Here is a 19,912-nt window from a genome sequence, read left to right as displayed (position 1 = left end):
AAGTTTCATGATGATACATTCCATGGCCTTGCAGACCAGGCTCGTCAGGCTAATGGGGCGGTAGTTCCCGGGGTCCGTGGTGGCACCCCCCTTGTGGAGTTTGATAACTGTCACTCTGCGCCATTCAGCAGGCACAAAGCCTGAGGTGAGGCTATGATTGAACATGGTACTTAGGTGGGGTGCCAGTTCTCTGTAGTTCATGTAGAACGCAGCCTGGGGTGTTGTCTGGTCCCATGGATGCTGTGTTCTTGGCTTTGGAGAGTGTGGTTTTTACCTGTGCAGCTGTGATTACAGGAACTTTGCATTCTTCCGGTATAGAGATGGGCTCTTTAGGGGGTGAGAGTGGGGTAAAGTTAGCATTGAACCTATCTCCCAGGATGTTGGCAATATCAGTTGGGTCTGTATATTTAGTGCCATTGTGCTGTAACTCAGAGCAGATCTGAGTGTTGCCATTGAGATTCGTGACATAGCTATAGAATGCTTTATTGTTGTCTTTAGAATCAGTGGCGATTTTGTTTTCGTAACTAGCTTTGGAGGATTTTATCAGGGATCGCAGCTTCTTACTGAGGCTGACCAGGGACCTCCTCCACTCATGGGATTTTACTCTCTTTTGCAACAGTTTCTTCCTTCTGTTGCACAGTTTGTTTATGGCAGGGGGACCACAAGATTGGCTTCATTTTTTTGGAGGATAGCATCTTGGTTCTGTTTGGGATAGCATGATCCATGCACTCATGCAAGTGCTTATAAAGTGCAATTGTGTAGGATTCAGTAGTTGAAACTGTATTGTCCATCTGCATGGGTGTCATGAAGTTCACCACTTCTGTCTTAAGAAGCATGAAGTTGGCTTTGGAGAAATTTTTTACCATGGTTTCCTTAATGGGGGTGGGGGCAGGATTTGGATATCTAGGGTAATTAGCTTATGGTCGGATGGGACCAATGAGGCATTGACTTCAGGTGTGTCACTCATGTTGGTAATGACTAGATCTAGGATATTGTTGTCCCTGGTGGGGGTGTGGATAAGTTGATCCAGGGCATTGGAGTTTATGAATTTCAGAAAGCGTTGAGCAAAGGAGTTGGTACATGAGTAGTTTTCCCAGTTAATGGTGGGGTAGTTGAAATCTCCCATTATTAGGGTGTTTGGTTGAACCCTAATATTTTCCATGACATCAAGAAAAGAGGAGTGGGAATCCTGGGGCATGGTGGATGATCTGTAGCAAGCTACAATTTGGATTGCAGTTTTGCCCAGAGTTAGTTGCACTTGGATAACCTCGGCTGCATTATGCTGAGCAACTAGCCTGGTGGCGTGGATATCCTTAATGAATATGGACACATCTCTGCCTTTGGTGTTCCAGTCCTGGTTACATGGCCGAAAAGTGTGGTATGAGTTTTAGCCTGGTAGTGCAGGGGTGCTCTCTGGAGCCTTCAACCAGGTCTCAGTCACTGCACAGATATCAATGTTCTCCATTTTAAGGAGTGCCTCGAGTGAGTGCATTTTGAGACTTAGATTTCTAGCATTGAGTAGCATCACCCTCAGTTTTTGCTTGCCTGTTCCTGTTACAGTGGTGAATTTGTCATTTGAACCTTGCCTAAAAAAGGCATTTTGGCCGGATGAAAGTAGTTCTGAAAACTTACTGCCACTAAGAAAACAGACAAGGCCTACAGACAAAGGATTTCACTACAACTGAGGTCAGCACTAAGAGATATACAGCTATAACACACAAGAAGAAGAATAAATACAGTTGTATACTTATATTATATAGATATATATATATATATATATATATATATATAGATATAGATATATATATATATATATATATATATATATATATATATATATATATATATATATATATATATATATATATATACATACATACATATAGATACATACATACATATACATATGCATATTGAGATGCGTGCGTTGAGGCCCTGCCATTCGTAGTTTAGCAACTGAAAGTTGGGATGTTGTGTGACTGTGTCATGCAGGCCTACAATTTTTCTTTGAGTTCGTCGAGTTTGTTTTGGTTGTGTGCTATAAGCACTCATATGGCTAGTAGTCCTGCGTTGTTGTAAATTTTACTTAGTGTGAGGTGGGTTTCTGCTCCTCCTATAAGGCCTGTTTGGGAATTTGTTTGCTCGTAGTCCTTTGGGGGCTATCTCTAGGCCTATACATCTGACCAGAGTTGTCTAGTTCTATCCATTTGTAGCTTGAGAGCATTTTCCCTAGTTTGTGTATCAGGAAGCGGCAGTCGTTTGTGGTTAGTTTGTTTCCTGCACTATCCTGTCCATTGATGGTTTGCGATACTGTTCCTTGTGGTTGGAAGCATGTGAAAGGGATCCCTTCGTTGCATGTTCTTAGGTGGTTGAGAATTGTATCCTTGGCATCACTGCTGGCATCGTTGTTGGTATTGTTCAGATGGGTAGGTTTAGTGTTACTATCTCCGACGGCATTGTTGTACCATGGTTGCTGGTCGGATATGTTGCCCTCATTGATTATGGTAGTTTTCTGGGTAGTGGGTCTCGCATTCAAATCTTGATTTGGTTGATTATGATGATTTGTGTTGCTTTGTAGGCTGCAGTCAAATAGCGCTTGACTGTTGTTCCATTCTCCTGCTGTGTGGTTCGGTTCCATGATCAGTTAGTGTGGGGTGGACAACTTATACTGTAAAAAGCAGTATATCCAAGAAGACTGAGACATACAATAAAAACTTGGATGATCACAGTTACAAACACACGTGCTGGAGACTTGCCTTTAGATTTAAGCGCTTTTGTTCGCTAGTTTATTTCATATACTACATCGAACTTCATCAGAAATCTGTTAAAATGATATTTACATAGGTTTATATGACTTGGTAATCACGTTTAGAATGCTTGCGAGACTGAGAGTGAGGGGTATGATGTGCATGTTGGTGTGGGAGGAGATAAAGCTGTAAACTTAACTAATCCATTTTAGCATGCACTTAATGTTGAGGCAACCGTTCAGGCCAGGGGCCTGATCTGCTTTGAGCTCTATCTGCCATCTCAATTCCCTAACTTCTAAGGGGCTACTGGATTCTCCACTGAAAAGTGTAACTTGGTCAAGGATTGAGAACAGGAAGGTGGGTGTAGCTCTGCATCCTAGTGAGAGTTTGGCAAAGGCATTATTGGGTCTTGGTGCCGAATTGCTTGATAGTGTTCCTTAATCCTGCCAGATAGTTTCCTGGTGGTCATGCCCACATAGAATGCCTCACAGTGGCTGCACTTGGTTAGGTATACCACGTTGGTGGTGTTGCAGTCAGAGCTGTCATGGAATAGTACGGGGAGGGCTCTGTGGGCTATAGTTATGTGGTTCCCATTTTGGATGTATTGACAGCAGTTGCAGTGGCCACATGGGAAGGTTCCATGTTGATCTGCTGGTCTTGGAGTATAAGGGCTTGGTTTGGTCTCTAGCCATTTTTTTCAAGGATAGAGTTCTTTTACAGCAAAAGTTTGGTTGGTCCCCTACAGCTTTCAGCAGCTCTGGGTTACTTTGTAAGATGTCCCAGTTCTTCTATATGGTGTTTTTAACAGTGTGGGTGTCCATGCTTATGGGGATGGGGAAGCGGGGTATGTGGTCTTGGTTGTTTTTTGGTCTGGGGTCGAAGCCATATTTGAGGATGGGCTGGTGCCAGGTGTGGCTATCTGCGGCCACCTCTTGGGCTATTCTGTCCACTGTTTCTGTAGGGTAGTTTTTCTGGAGAAATAGTGTGTGGAGATTGTTGCTTTCTTGGGCAAATACTGTGTCTTCGTTCAATATTCTGCTGAGCCGTACAAACTGGCCTTTGATGACATTTCGTTTCATGAAGCCAGGGTGTTGGCTCTTATAGACTAGTAGGTTGTTTCTGTGGGTAGGCTTCTTATACAGTTTCGAGATGAATTGGCCTTTGTTGGGGGATAGGCTCAGTGTGATGTCTAGGAAGTTAACCTCTATGCCTAGGCCTGCGATGGTGAAATTGAGGTACATTATACTTCCTCGTATTTCTGAGATGAACTGGTTGAGTTCATCTAGGGTGCCTTCCCATAGAAGGAACATGTCATCAATATAGTGTTTGTACATGGCTACTTGTCTGAAGCATGTAAGTTTAGTGAGGTGGTCTTCTCTATGGGAAGGCATCCTAGATAAACTCATCCAGTTCATCTCAGAAATACGAGGAAGTATAATGTTCCTCTCCAGCGTGTGTGTTTGCAACTGTGATCATCCAAGTTTTTATTGTATATAAATATATATATATATATATATATATATATATATATATATATATATATATATATATATATATATACACACATACATACATACACACACACATATATATATATATATATATATATATATATATATATATACATACATACACACACACACACACACACATATATATATATATATATATATATATATATATATATATATATATATATATATATATATATATATATATATATATATATATATATATATATATATATATATATATATATATATTTATACATATATATCCCAGAGACTGTGACTTCCCTGGAACAAGCTTCCAGTTCATTTGAAACAAAGTCCTTCCCTGACCCACTTCAAACACAACCTAGATCAGTGGATGAGTGACCGCAAATTCACAGCTGGTGTGGCACCCATGTCCATCCTGAACAGAGGAAGTCGTTATTAACTACCATAGACTCTTACCTCTGCAAACTTCACTCACCTAACTACCAATTAGGGCAACTTGAGATAAATACTGTATGGCTTGGCTTGTAAGCAGCCTAGTAACTTTTATGAACCTATGAAGGGTATGATTGCAATGATGAGGGTAGGCTTTCTCCTTGGTGCAAGAAAAGGTGCTCTCCCCTTAGGGTGTCCCTCAGTTTGTAATTTTAAATTACTTAAGTCATTTTTTAGTTCTTGTGTGAAATATTCACCTATTAAGGTCCATCTCTCTCTGCCATCTCAGTTTTGCACGCATGCTTACAATCTATATTTTTGTTACAATGTTCAGACCTTCTTCAACGGACTATTTCATGTTAGGTTCTCCTTGAGAAACTGTCCTGCTGTCAATGACAAGAATTTTTGCAAATACTGTCATTAACTATTTAGTACTGCCCACATTTAGCAGCAGTGTTCCACAGCATGCCTGCTTGGTTGATGAGAAGGTATTGTGTTTAGTTTCAGTGCATTAAAAGCTAATGGTGTGCAAGCACCTTGAATTAGGTCTGTCTGACTGTCCCATGTGCTTGTACTAATAAAATGAATCACATCCAAAATTGTATACATTTTATGCTTGAACTTCGGTGTGAGAAGAATACCAATAACAGTAACAGTGTTAAGGATCTGCTAAATAAACCTGCTTAAACTATGGAAGCAGTTGTTCCACCATATGACTACTGATATGGTACGAGGCTTACAGTCACACAGCTGTTTGAAACTGTGTGTTTCATTAATTCCACGATTAGGAATACAATCTGTAATAACAGAAACTTTTAGCCATATAGGTACCATTAAACCAGTAATTATAACAGAGAAACATAGAAAAACTTTGCTTGCCTTGAGAGAGATTCTAGATGTCTAGACAAAGGGCTCAAGCAATACCGCTACTTAAATAACTGAGTGAAATTATTATATAGTAGTAATATCTTCTTCTCATTTTGGCTTTTCCCAGTTAGGGGTTGCCATAGTGGAACAATGTTCCACAGAATGATTGGCCGTAGTTAATAGAACAATGTTTCACAGAATGACTGGCCATAGTTAATGGAACGTTTCACAGAACGACTGGCCATAGTTAAATACACTTAAGTCTAAACCTTTAAGATGTCCAGCTCCTGATGTAGAACAGAGTGTGGAAGGAATGACAGTAAAGGTGGATGGGGAACAGTGGAGTATGAAGAAGTGAAGTAAGGACTCATCCCTGTGCTTGAGTGGGGGTAATGAATGGTCATGTATGCCAGCATCAAACCATATCCAAAAATGTCATCTTCCCCCCTGTAACTTTTCCCTTATCAGAATGATCACTGAGCACAACCCCCCTTTTTATAGGTACATGTCCAAAAACATTACTCAAATGGAAAGGCACCAGTAATTTTTTACCAAGAAAAGTAAACACCTTAAATATCATGTGCACACTGATATATCTATCGGATGTCTTTATTTCTTATATCCAATTATTTTTGTTTTACTTATTTATGGTGCAAATGAAATAAATAGTTGCTGACACCCTTTTTAAAGCAAAAAAAAACACACTAAAGTCTCCACATCCACATTCTCAAGATGTGTTGCCCTATTTGTGCATGCACAGTAAGCGACAGTTTCAAATGTTGATCTAGTAGTTAGTGCAAAGAAAGGAGAGCATTGTGAGCAACAGTTGTTTTATCTCCCGGTGCCATATTTTTGGTGTGTATCAGTAACTCATTACTTTTCTTATTTTGATTTTTCATATATTTTTACTGCAACCCTTTATGAAAAGCAGCTTCTTTGTTCCAACTTGAAACCAGAATGCCAGAGCAGCATCAGCATCCCCCAATAACATGAGCACTTCTAGGTTATACACACAATTTACACTCACAAAACCAACTAGTGCTCTATGTCATGTCAGTGGCTCAACACATAGCACATTTAGCTTTAGTGCTGGAAGATCAAACAGTTGTGGGTTCTACTCCCACTCTGGTTGTATTGTACTAATTCTTGAATTGCAGATGTCAACCAAGGCCATATTTGCTCGATTTTTTGGTATTTCAGGTGGATGTAAAAGATCCCATAGTACTTATCAAAAAGAGTAGTAGTTGCTTTATTTATACATCTTAATACTATACACTTTTACATTATTTACAATACTTATGCTTTCAATGTCACACTAATATTTACTTTCCATGTTGTCAGAATCCCATTTTCATCAAATTAACATCGCTCTCTTATTATTTTACTTTTTAACCCTTCCTTCTATTCTCCCTAATCCTTTGTTCCATAGCCATCTTTTTATTTCAACTAAATTATCACCTTCTATATTTCTGTTATACATTTTTTCTACAAACCAAATGTTGTCCCATTTGTCAGTTTTACATTTCCTTCCTTTCTAATACTTTACATATAATATCACATCCATATTTATATTTCTGAATCCTTTCCATTTATACTCATTTTTAAATATTTCTCCAAAACATTTCACTATTTTTACATTCAAAAATAAAGTTCTGTAATTTCTTCCTCTTTATATCTCATTTTGTCTAGTACTTTATATTCATATTATCTTTTTACTGATAATTTATCCAGAAATTCTCCATAAACAATCTGCACCTCAAAAAACATCTTAAACATTTTCCTTCCATTTTTATATAGCACTATTTATTCTGCCTTTAACTCGGTTCATGGATATACCAAGTAATATTTCCATGACCATATTATACAATTCCTTTCAGTTGCCATCAATTTCATCAAACATTAATTTCCATAACATACCTTTACTTTCACATTTTTTCTTTCAGTCTTTTCCTGCTTTCTATTTCTTCTCTTCACATTTTCATTTTACATATTTCTTCATATACCACATAACACTTTTCTTACCATTTTGTTTCTTTCTCTCTCTCCTTTATATTTCTCATCACCCAACACATATACCCACTCACATGCACGTGTGTGTGTGTGTGTGTGTGTGTGTGTGTGTGTGTGTGTGTGTGTGTGTATGTGCACGCGCCCTCATGCATCTCCTAAATATACCACAGTGTTTCTTTTTAATAAAACATCCAGCTTCTTTTAACTGAATTCAATCTTGATTACCAAATTAAACTGAAAAAAATAATTTTGCACTATTTTAGCTGGATACAGAAATTTTCCCCATAAATGGGTTAGGAACTGGTATAATGACTAAGGTGTTTACCTTACAGACACAAGGTACAGGGTTTGATTTTCACCTTTAAGGGAAATTAGCTAGGTATAAAATAGCCCACAAAGGCATCTAACTTATCCAGTAAATAATAAATAAAACTTTTCCACCAAACCAATCACTTTTAATTCCATCAATTACTTCTCTCCATTGTCTTATTATACTTTAATATTCTCCATATTATACTCCCAATACACTTATTCCTTATAATATATCCCATTCAGTTACAAAATTATACCAAACTCTTAGCATTTGTTTAACTATAAACCTTTTTGATCACTTTTTAAAATTTTTACCACTATGTCACTCACCCAAACTTTGTTTTAAGTCACAATAACCAAATTGTCTGCATATAGCAAACAGATAGGTAGTAAAATTCCTTTCTCCATCTGACACCTTGTTTCTCTCATTCTGCAAGTATACATTTCTATTACTGCAGTGATTACCAATACAAAAAAGACGCATACTTGAAGGACATCCTTATTCAACCCTTCTACTGACTCCTATTTTTTTTCTCACCCACCGATTCACCGTAACTTTCACCCAGGACTTTTCATAATACATTTTATTACATTCACTACTTTATCCCTAATCCCATATGTCTTTAATATCTACCACATTGCCTCATAACTTGCCCTGTTAAATGCTTTTGTTACATCCCATGTTACTAATCTACCCTCCTTCTTTCTAAATCTTATTTTAGCATTACTAACATTTCTTTCACTTATCTTCCTTTTACACTAAAGCACCATCCCCTATAACTTCATTTAATATTTTCTGCATCCTTTTTTATATTATTTTCATTAATAAAATATAACCTGTATTCCCTATTTGGCCTCAAATTTTTATATCTTTACTTTCACAATTTTTCCATGTAAATGTAAGCACTTGACCACATATCAGTTGTTCTTTATTCCTTTCTCCAGCCATTCATTCAGTATCTTAATGAACACTCTTTTTTCGCTTCCTCCATTCCTTCCCTTACAATTTTTCCCAATTATTCTATTTTACGTCTATCTATCCTCTAAATGTTCGCAAAGATTTTAAGATATTTTTATCTTCCATTTTCATCTTCTACTTGTTCTCATGCATTCTACTTACAATTTTTGAGCCACTTTTATAATTTCTTCCTATTTATATTTTATATTACCTTCCTCCTCTTGTATTGCATCCACTCTCCTACCTCATTTTAAATTTTTCTAAAAAGGGTAAAATTTCCATTTTCTCTTTTAAAAGGATTTTTGTATGTACATCATCTATACTTTATTTCTTTTTTGAAATAATTATTTTTCTGTTTCTCTTATTTTGTCAGTACCCTCTTCTGTCACTTTTGAATACCTTCTCATATCTTTTTCATAGTCCATCATACCACTTGTTTTCATTTTATTCTCAACTTCTGAAAACATTTTTATTATGTCCGTTATTCACCACCCAACACTATGCTCAATATTCACAATGTACTCATCTTCATATTTCCATAATTTTCTAAAATCAGCCTTCATTTCATACTTTTTGCTAATTTCGGCAGATAACCTTTTTTCTACCTTTTTTATTTCTCTGTCTCCTATTTTTGCCCATACTGCTCCATCTGAAATACTTACCATTTCTATACCACCTTTTGAATATATCACATAATCTATTTCAGTTTTCAACATTCCTTTCTATATGTCCATTCCATATTTCCCTATTTTCAACCTGCTACATTTTCTTAACTCTTTCATCATCTTAATATCTTGTGTTAATTGTCCTTTTTCCTTCATTCAATTACAATTAGGTCTGCTGTCATAATTATTAATGCATTTACCATTACAAACGTATTTATTTATTCAAACACCTTTTTTGTCTTAGGCATATTTATCTTCCAGATAATTACCACAGTCACATCTAATATGTTTATTTCATCACTTCTTATCAGATCTCCTATCCTTGAACGTCTCATTGCCGACTGTCAATATAATCTTCCTTCCCATATTGCTTCAACTGTTCCTCTTTTTTCCTTCTTCACACATCACTTATCCACAAGCATATTACATCCATTCTTAATTTCATACACCTCTCACTCCTTAACAAACTCTTGATATCATTTTATATATATTTGTTCAAATATTTATGTATTTTTTTCTTTTCTTTGCATCTTTGCTACATCCAGTTTTTATTTTCTTTTTTCTCCTCCTAAACTCATGCCAACAGAATTTAATCACTTCCTTCTCCCTCCACTCCTTCATCACTTTCTAATACTTCATACAACTGATTTGTAATCATTTCCTTCTCCCTCCACTCCTTCATCACTTTCTAATACTTCATACAACTGATTTGTAATCATTTCCTTCTCCCTCCGCTCCTTCATCACTTTCTAATACTTCATACAACTGATTTGTAATCATTTCCTTCTCCCTCTGCTCCTTCATCACTTTCTAATACTTCATACAACTGATTTGTAATCATTTCCTCTCCCTCCGCTCCTTCATCACTTTCTAATACTTCATACAACTGATTTGTAATCATTTCCTTCTCCCTCCACTCCTTCATCACTTTCTAATACTTCATACAACTGATTTGTAATCATTTCTTCTCCCTCCGCTCCTTCATCACTCTCTAATACTTCATACAACTGATTTGTAATCATTTCCTTCTCCCTCTGCTCCTTCATCACTTTCTAATATTCATGCTTACTTGTAACTTGAATCTGAGACCTCTGTCTGCAGGCCGTCCCCTTCTGATTTATCCTATCCTTTTCATTATTTCCTGCACTCTCTTCTTCACTTAGTTCCCCATAATACTATCTTCTTCTCAAATATATTCAATAATGTTTTTAACTAGTTATTCTTCTTCTTTACCATCTTCATTTCCCTTTCTAAGTCTAATAAAGGGCAATCAAACCAGAAATATTCACTCTCATTACATTTCCTATGTGCTGTTTTACAATTCCAGGAGGAAGTCCAGCTGGTTGTAGTTACTGAAAACAGCTACAGCCAGCAATGGAAATATTCTATTCTCCTATATGTCTGATAAAGATCTGGGTTATGTACCAAAGACTCTAATGGTGTCTCAACAACTGTTGGGAGGACTGTGCTGAAAAAGGAGGCTGGACTACTGGAAGTTATAGGAATTGCTTTTTTGAGCATGTGACAGTGAGCAGGTGTGTCATGAGCTACTAGCAAGTGAGGACTTATAAGAGACCATTTAACATACTTCATTGTCTCACATTTGTGTAAAACAGGATTTTTTTTGAAGATTTTTCTGCCAATGTATTTGTAGAAAAAATAAGTATTCGATTGTGCAGTTCACGTCTATTGTGACCTGAATTTCTGATATTACAAAAGGAGGGTTCACTTGATATTGCAATACAGATATTGTAGTCTAGAAGTAAAGGGCATGACATAATTGTTTTCCTATCCTGAAGCCAGAACCTGAACTCTTTGTAGCTCAGCTAGGTTACTGCTCATGGTCTAAGTCTGATATGAGTTTGGGTTAGCAACTGTGAGGAGAGACCTGGGGGTGTTTATTGCTGGGTAGGGAGCAAGGGGTGTTTAGTGTTAGGAAGGGGAGTTAGAGTTAAGGAGTAGAAAGGGAGTTTAGGTTTAGGAAGCAATTGGTGAATTTTGATCTGGGAAGGGGTGGTTGAAGTTTTATGTGTGGGGAGAAGGAGAGAGTTTTAAGGTTAGAAAGTGAACAGGTAAATTAGGTTGAGGGAAGGAGGGTCGGAGTCTTAGGTTTAGGGAGAAATCAGGGACTTTAAGGTTAAGGAGAGGGAAAGGGAGTGAAGGTTTTGGTAAGGGACTGAGATGTCAGGTTGGGAACATGGTGGGAGTTTTATGTCTAGTGTTCACGTTTTGATATAGCCAAGTACTTTTTGGGATCAGGTGTTGGGAAGCTATAAATAAACAGGAGATTTGGCTAGATGGAGTTCGAGCACTTGCTTTTTCAATCAAGTGATAGTAAGCAGGTGCACCATGAGCTATTTTTTTACAGAGGTTCTCCTGCAACTTCTTTATGCAATGTATTTCTGGGAAAAAATATAAGTTTTAGATCATGCAGTTCAGTTCTACAATAACCTGTATTTCTGATTTTCCAAAAGGAAATCTTGATATTGCTATACATTTGTTTTAGTCTGGAAATGAAATGCATGAACTAATTTCTGATTAATCTATTAAGAAAAGAGTTAGCTGGCAGTGTTTCTACTCAGTGTAACTGGGACATGAAGAAAGTAGGCATCACACAGTTCAGTGCCTGATACTAGGGACTTCAAATGTCACACACTGTTTAAACTTTGCCAAGTACACACTCAATGGATGGGCAGTATAGACCTTAGACATCCCCTGCATAAGCAAATTATTGGAAGAACAGCAACTATCTTTATCCAATAGCATTTACAAAAGGTAAGACTTTTTTCTTAATGTCATTGTATAACAGCAATAATCCACAACTGACCATGGATAATGCTGCATTTAACCACATCTGTCATGGCTTGATCACTGGAAGCAGCTTGGTAAAAACTCACATTCTTAATGCTCTGTACTAACTGCCAGATGTTAGCAGACATTAAATGATAGCAAGTTAAACAAACATCCAATTTAGAGCTCAGACCAAATTTGCCTACATCAATAAAATGATAGCTACTCTGAATACTAGTGACGATTCTCTTACTTGCATCACTAGGCAAAAGGCCCACTTTCATAATCTAATAGCTTTTAGAACTACCAGAAACAAAAAATATTTCAACCCAAGTCATTTTCAAGCTGAGCTCAAAGCTTGCTATTGGTCACCCCTAAAATACCTACCTCTTGACAAAGCCATTTCACACTTTGACAAAACATTCTTGCAGGTCCTTGAGCACCATGCTCCCACTTGTACTGTCAGAACAAAAAATAAACCAGCCCCCTGGCTGTCTAAGGACACAAGGCTAAACATCCAATTAAGGAACAAACTCTGGTCCAAATGGAGAAAAACTAGAAACCCAATAGATCACCTAAACTTTAGACAAATTCATAATTCCACAAAAAAATCCATTATCCTTGACAAAAAAAAACTTCTACCTCAAATTCCAACAAAACCAACAAAATAATCCGCAAAAGTTTTGGTCAGGTATCAACAAATTACTCCACCCAGGACAGTCCAAAACACCTACCCCCTCAAACCTAACCCAAACCTCTCCCAGCCATATTGCCAACACCTTTAACAAATTTTTCTCTGAAACAGTCCAATCACTAGCAACCACCTTACCACCTACTTCCACCACTAAATTTCCCTCACTAACCAAATTATCCCAGCCTTTTAACCTTCAACCTGTCCCAACATTTTTAATATACTCCTTGCTTCTTAAACTAAAACCATGTACACCATCAGCTGACCTGCTCCCAGCTGAATTCCTGCAAATCACAACTGGTGTACTTGCCTACCCTATTTCTATCCTAATAAACACAACCATCTCTGAATCTTATGTCCCATCCATCTGGAAATCTCCCATATCATCCCTCTGCATAAGGGAGGTATCTCAAATGAATTATCTAACTTCCGCCCAATAGCCCTTCTCTCCCCCCTTGCAAAAATTATGGAGCAATGCATCCATCGGCAATTACTTCAGTATCTCCTACAAAACAACCTTCTAGTTGACTGCCAGCATGGTTTCAGGCCTCGCCATAGTACCACAACAGCTCTTCTATCCTTTACAGACTGCATTAATAAAAACAGGAATACTAACCTTCTATCTTCTGCTCTTTTCATAGATCTCTCAAAGGCCTTTGATATGGTTAACCAGCAAATACTATTAAGTATACTTGAATCACTTTCCCTTGATCATCAACTAGTAAAATGGTTCCAATCCTACCTTGAAAACAGGAAACGAGTGGTCCTGTGGGAAAACAATCTATCTTCTCAGCTTCCTATCACCCTTGGAGTCCCTCAAGAATCCATTCTTGGATTTCTCCTTTTCAAAATTTTCATTAATGATCTAAAAACTTCCCTTCCACAAACTACATGCACACAATATGCTGACGATTCAACTCTGGTATGTGCTGCATCTTCCCCTGCTGAATTACAGGCTAACACACAAACTGTCTTTACTTTAGTGGAAAACTGGTTCCATCAACGTTGTCTCCTCCTGAACCCTAAAAAAACTAAACTACTGCTATTTACTCCCACACAGAAATCCCCCTCTATCAATTTCACAGTAAAATCAAACAATGGCACATTAATAGCCCCTGAAACCACCACCAAACTCCTCGGTGTATTAATAGACAACCATCTCACCTTTGACTCACACATTAACGCTAGTATTAAATCAGTAAATAGAAAACTTGGATTCCTCTACAGAATCAGACCATTTCTTACAGAGTCAGCAAAGATCTCTATTGCACAAACCCACCTTATTTCCACCCTACTCTATGCCTCACCTATATATACCAACCTATCCAAAACTAATCTAAATAAACTAGCAACTACCTACAACAACATAGCTAAATTTGCCACTGGTGCCCCCTTCCGTACTCACCACTGCCTTAACCTTAGACATCTCGGATGGCTGGAAGTACAAAACCAACTAGTTTACCAGCAACTCATTTTTATTCACAAGATTTTACATCATCCTTCAAACACTCCCATACTATGTTTGGTGCTAGCCTGTACTACTAACTTATTGCCTTTTCTGCATTTAGCGCGGAGTTGCCACTAGAGCACCATTGGGCAGTGCCGGTTAAACAAGGTTAAACTATTTCTGGCACCGTAAAGTCTGCTCTTCATTTTTTTCCCTTAGAACTGCTCTACTTGTAATCTAAACAGTCTATTCTGTGTCTGTAAAGCTCAGCACTTGTTCCTAAAGCATTTTTTAGTCCGGTAAAGCACTTCTATATTATACAAAGTACTTCACTAGCTTAAAACCCCCTTGAGTACCCACTTCCCTATAGGTCCTTTCTGACTCAGTTACACAGCAAACTTTTTCATTTCTTCTAGCATGTCAAAGGGTCAGTTGCTAGCATCCTCTCCTGCTCAGCTGGTGAATCTGGGAATATTGAGGCAATGTTACAATTGCCTCATGTACACAGACAACCCTCTCCTCCTCCCACAAAACACAAATACATGCGAGAGATGCAACTATATAGCCAAACTGGAGGCTGAGCTCTCTCAACTCAGGACTGGCAAAACCAGTCAGGAGGAGAAGGTAATCACACACACCATAAACCCAGTCTCACATAGAACTATCACAACTACAAATCAAACACATAAACACACAAAGACATACTCAGAGGCACTGATCAAAAATCTACCAAAACAGCAGAGGCCTCCAAAGCAGACACCCAAACAACTGCCACCTCATGACATAACACAAGCAACACATAGATCACAAAGTCAGTGTGCAAATCAGTCACAGCCCTTAAGGCCAAACACAATGCCAGACACACTTGTCATAGGTGACTCCATAGTCAGACACACTGACGTCCCACTCACCAGACTGAACAAGGAGAGGGTCACAGTAAGCTGCCTGTCGGCGCTAGAATCCGCCACATAACACAAGCACTCAGGTCACTCCACAGCAAGTACAAGTATGACTCAGTCATTGTCCATGCCGGTGTGAATGACCTGAGACATACCTCCCTGGACTACATGAAAAGAGACATAGAGGAGCTCTCAGATTATGTAGCCCAGGCTGGTATGACCCTGACCCTGAGCAGTATCCTACCTTCACCAAGAATGATGCCACAATACAGAGACAAAATGATCAGTTTTAATAATTGGCTTAATTTCTGGTGTCATTCTAAGGGGATCCAATGTCTGTCTGCCTGAATGACATGCTTGACAAGCCACGCTGCTTCGCAAGGGACGGCTTGCACCTGTCACCCCTGGGTTTCCAGATATTGGCAAAGGCTCTTGCCACCCCCATAGTGCCTTTTTTAGACAAGGCTCAAATTCTAAACCCACCGCCCTAGAAAACAATAATGGAAAAAAACTAAGGGTAATGCTGCTCAATGCCAGAAGTCTAAATCTCAAGATGCATGCCCTCGAAGCCCTCCTCAGTATGGAGAACATCGATGTCTGTGCTGTGACTGAAACCTGGTTCAAGGCTCCTGAGAGCACCCCGGCACTATCAGGTTTTACCTCATATCATGCGTTCTGGCCCCAAAACCTGGACCGTACCACAAAAGGAGGGAGTGTATCCATATTCATCAAGGATACCCACACCTCCAGGCTGGTGGCAACTCACGAAGCATCAGAGACCATTCAGGTACAATTAACCATAGGCAAAACTGCTCTACAGTTAGTAGCATGTTACAGGCCACCCTCTCAAATTCAGGAACCCCACACAGCCTTCCTGAAGACACTGGAGAGTATAAATGTCTCTCCAAACACCATCATATTGGGTGACTTCAACTACCCAAACATAGACTGGGAACATTACTCAAGCCCCAGTACCCTAGCCCAAAGGTTCCTGGAATTCATAAACTCAAATGCTATGGAACAACTTGTCACCATTTCCACAAGAGGTGAAAATATACTAGACCTGATCATCACAAACATGGGGATAAAATGCTCCACACTGAAAGTATATCCCTCATTGGTGAGATCAGACCATAAACTAATCTCACTGGAGATCCACATCCCGCCCCCACCCCCAACAAAAGACCACAGTGAAGAACTTCTCAAAAGCCAACTTCACACTTAAGACTGGTGTGGTATCCTTCAAGGCCCCTGAGCCATTGGAAACCACAACCCACGCTGCTGAATCCCTTACAAATGCTTTCTACGAGCACCTCCAAGATTGCATGGATCAAGCAATCCCAAATAAAATCAAGACCCTTTCCACCAAAGGCAAGCGCCCGATCTAGTGGACCCCAGCCATAAACAAACTTTACAACAAGAGGAGAAAGCTACTGCAAGATAGAGCAAAATCCCTAAAAGGGAAGACATCTCTGATCAATACTAGTAAAAAACTATGATCACTCATAAAATCATCCAAGGCCAACTTTGAGAGAAAAATCGCCAAGGACTCAAAAGACAATCATAAGGCCTTCTTTAGCTATGTTAGAAATCTGGGTGGAAACTCCCAGATATGCTCAGAATTAGTCCAAAATGATACAAAAATCACTGAACCCACAGACATTGCAAACATACTGGCAGACAGGTTCAGTGCAAATTTCTCCCCTCCCTCCCCCCAAAAGGAGAAATATCTATCCCAGCAGAGTGTAGCCTCCCAATCATCTCAAATGCCCAGCTGAGAGCTGCTCTCTCTAAAGCTAAAAACACAGCATCAATGGGAGCGGATGGTGTCCCCGGCTGTGTGCTACATGAACTCAGTGAGGAAGTAAACCCACACATAAGGCTGCTGTTTAATCTTAGCCTTACCACAGGATACGTACCCAAAGAGTGGCGTACGGCAACTGTGGTCCCACTCCACAAAGGCGGTGCTTCTATGGACCCTGGTAATTACCGCCCCATAAGCTTAACAAGCCTGGTCTGCAAAGCTATGGAGAGGATCATAATGGAACTCATAAATAAAGACATAGGGGACCTACAGACATTGGATCCTACCCAATTCGGCTTTGTCAAGGGCAGATCATGCCTCTTGAACTTGGTCGACTTTTTTGAAACAGTCACCAAGGCCATTGATGAGGGTAAGACAGTTCACACAGCCTACCTTGACCTTGCAAAAGCTTTCGACACAATACCCCACTCGGGTATCATAGAAAAGCTCACCAGCTTAAATGTAAACCCATATGTCACAAGATGGGTTGCAAACTGGCTCAAGGACAGAACCCACAGGGTTAGAGTTGCTGGTGCCATGTCAGACTACAAGCCGGTCACAAGCGGTGTCCCACAGGGCTCAGTCCTGGGCCCCTTCTTGTTCGGCATCTACTTTTCAGAAGTGCAGGCAAACATAGGAGGATTGTGGCTGACAAAGTTTGCAGATGACTGCAAACTGGGTGCCATAGTTGAAAGTCCATCAGACACAGATATCCTTCAGAGAGGTCTCATAGAAACGGATAACTGGTGCCAGAGCCATGGCCTTAAGCTAAACACCAAAAAATGTATAGTCATACCCTTTGATAAAAACAAGGTAACCCCAAGTTACCACATAGGTGGCAATCCATTAAGCACAGAAGAGGTTATCAGGGACCTGGGGACCCAAGTTGACAGTAACCTTTCTTTTGACACTCACATTGCCAAAGTGGTTAGGAGGACCTTCTACATTGCCCACCTGATTATGAAGGGATTCACATCCAGATCAAGGGAGGTCATTCTTCCCCTGTACTCTTCACTTATCAGACCAATGATTGAGTACAATGCCCCATTCGGAATGTAGCTTACCCGACACCTGCAGCAATTGGAAAGACCCCAAAAGTTCCTCACCAAAAGGATAAAGGGGCTCAAAATATGCCATATGCTGCCCGACTAAAGAAACTCTAGCTCTATTCAGTCGCATACCGCCTGCTCAGAGGTGACCTGTGCCTGACATACAAGGCCATGTCCAACCCGGAATTAATGGACATGCTCCACCTCATAAAATCTAAATCCACCAGAGCCACAAGAGCAAGAGACTTAAACCTCAACATGGATATAAATAGGATGTGCTGGAGGGACAGATTCATCACCCAGAGACTCCCTATGCTGTGGAACAGAATCCCGGTCCATGTGAGACAGAGCACCTCGCTGGCTCTGTTCAAGAGGAATCTTGACCAGTGGATGGGAGATCGTAGGTTTACCCCGGGGATCATCTCTGTATCACTGCTGGACAGAGGCACGGCAAACTAATGGGTATAGTATTCTTCAACCTAAGGGGTGGTGAAAGCCACACAACTCTGGCTAGGCTTATAAATGTCCTAGGGCAGATAGCCTAGTATGAATCTATGAACCTATGTAACCTAGTAAATTCTTATAAAAACCTTCCTACCCTAAGATCAGCTAAAAAACTACAAGTCGCCACTACTAAATCCTTTAACAAAGCTGGAGACTGCCTATTCTCTAATGCAGTTGGCAATTCCTGGAACAAACTTCCAGCTGAGATCACATCCCTTACTTCCACCAACCGTTTCAAGAATCCATTGAAAAACTTCATTAAAACCAAATGGCTCTGCCCTGCTCTCAGCCTGACTGATACTTATTCTCCTCCCTGCTCTCAGCCTGACTGATATTTATTCTCCTCCCTGCTCTCAGCCTGACTGATACTTATTCTCCTCCCTGCTCTCAGCCTGACTGATACTTATTCTCCTCCCTGCTCTCAGCCTGACTGATACTTATTCTCCTCCCTGCTCTCAGCCTGACTGATACTTATTCTCCTCCCTGCTCTCAGCCTGACTGATACTTATTCTCCTCCCTGCTCTCAGCCTGACTGATACTTATTCTCCTCCCTGCTCTCAGCCTGACTGATACTTATTCTCCTCCCTGCTCTCAGCCTGACTGATACTTATTCTCCTCCCTGCTCTCAGCCTGACTGATACTTATTCTCCTCCCTGCTCTCAGCCTGACTGATACTTATTCTCTGCTCTCAGCCTGACTGATGCTTATTCTCCTCCCTGCTCTCAGCCTGACAGATACTTATTGTCCTCTTTCTACTCTCACTCTCAAACTGGATTTCTTTTTGCTGAATCTCCTCTGCCTTCCATATATGGCATGTTTAAACTTCTTACTCTCTTTTGTGTATCTCCCCACTATGCTATATGAAGTTCTATGGATATTAAATATCTTTTTGCTTTTTCTTATATAAATTTTTATTTTTATTTTGTATTTTTTATGCTTACTGAAACTGAACAAGAACTATTTCTTTTTTGGATCTCTACAAAAAAAATATTTTACTGGCATTGAATTGTTTACTCATGTAATTATTCTTGTATTTAACATTTTTTTCTTGGGGACTATACAATTATTTTTTTGTAATCTCTATTTCTTGCGGATTATTTCTATAAATGTTTTTTTTTTCCTGTCCTTGTTATTGTCTCGGAGCTTTTCTCCTCGGGCCACTACTGAAAATGGACATATATCCAGTTAGACTAGCCCGGTCAACAAATGTAAAATAAATAAAATAAAATAAATAATTA

This window comes from Protopterus annectens, chromosome 10.part0, assembly GCF_019279795.1.
Source record: "Protopterus annectens isolate FY-2018-M chromosome 10.part0, PAN1.0, whole genome shotgun sequence".
Taxonomy (NCBI): Eukaryota; Metazoa; Chordata; order Ceratodontiformes; family Protopteridae; genus Protopterus; species Protopterus annectens.
The sequence above is the reverse complement of the archived record's forward strand: the minus strand, read 5'-3'. Positions refer to the sequence as shown.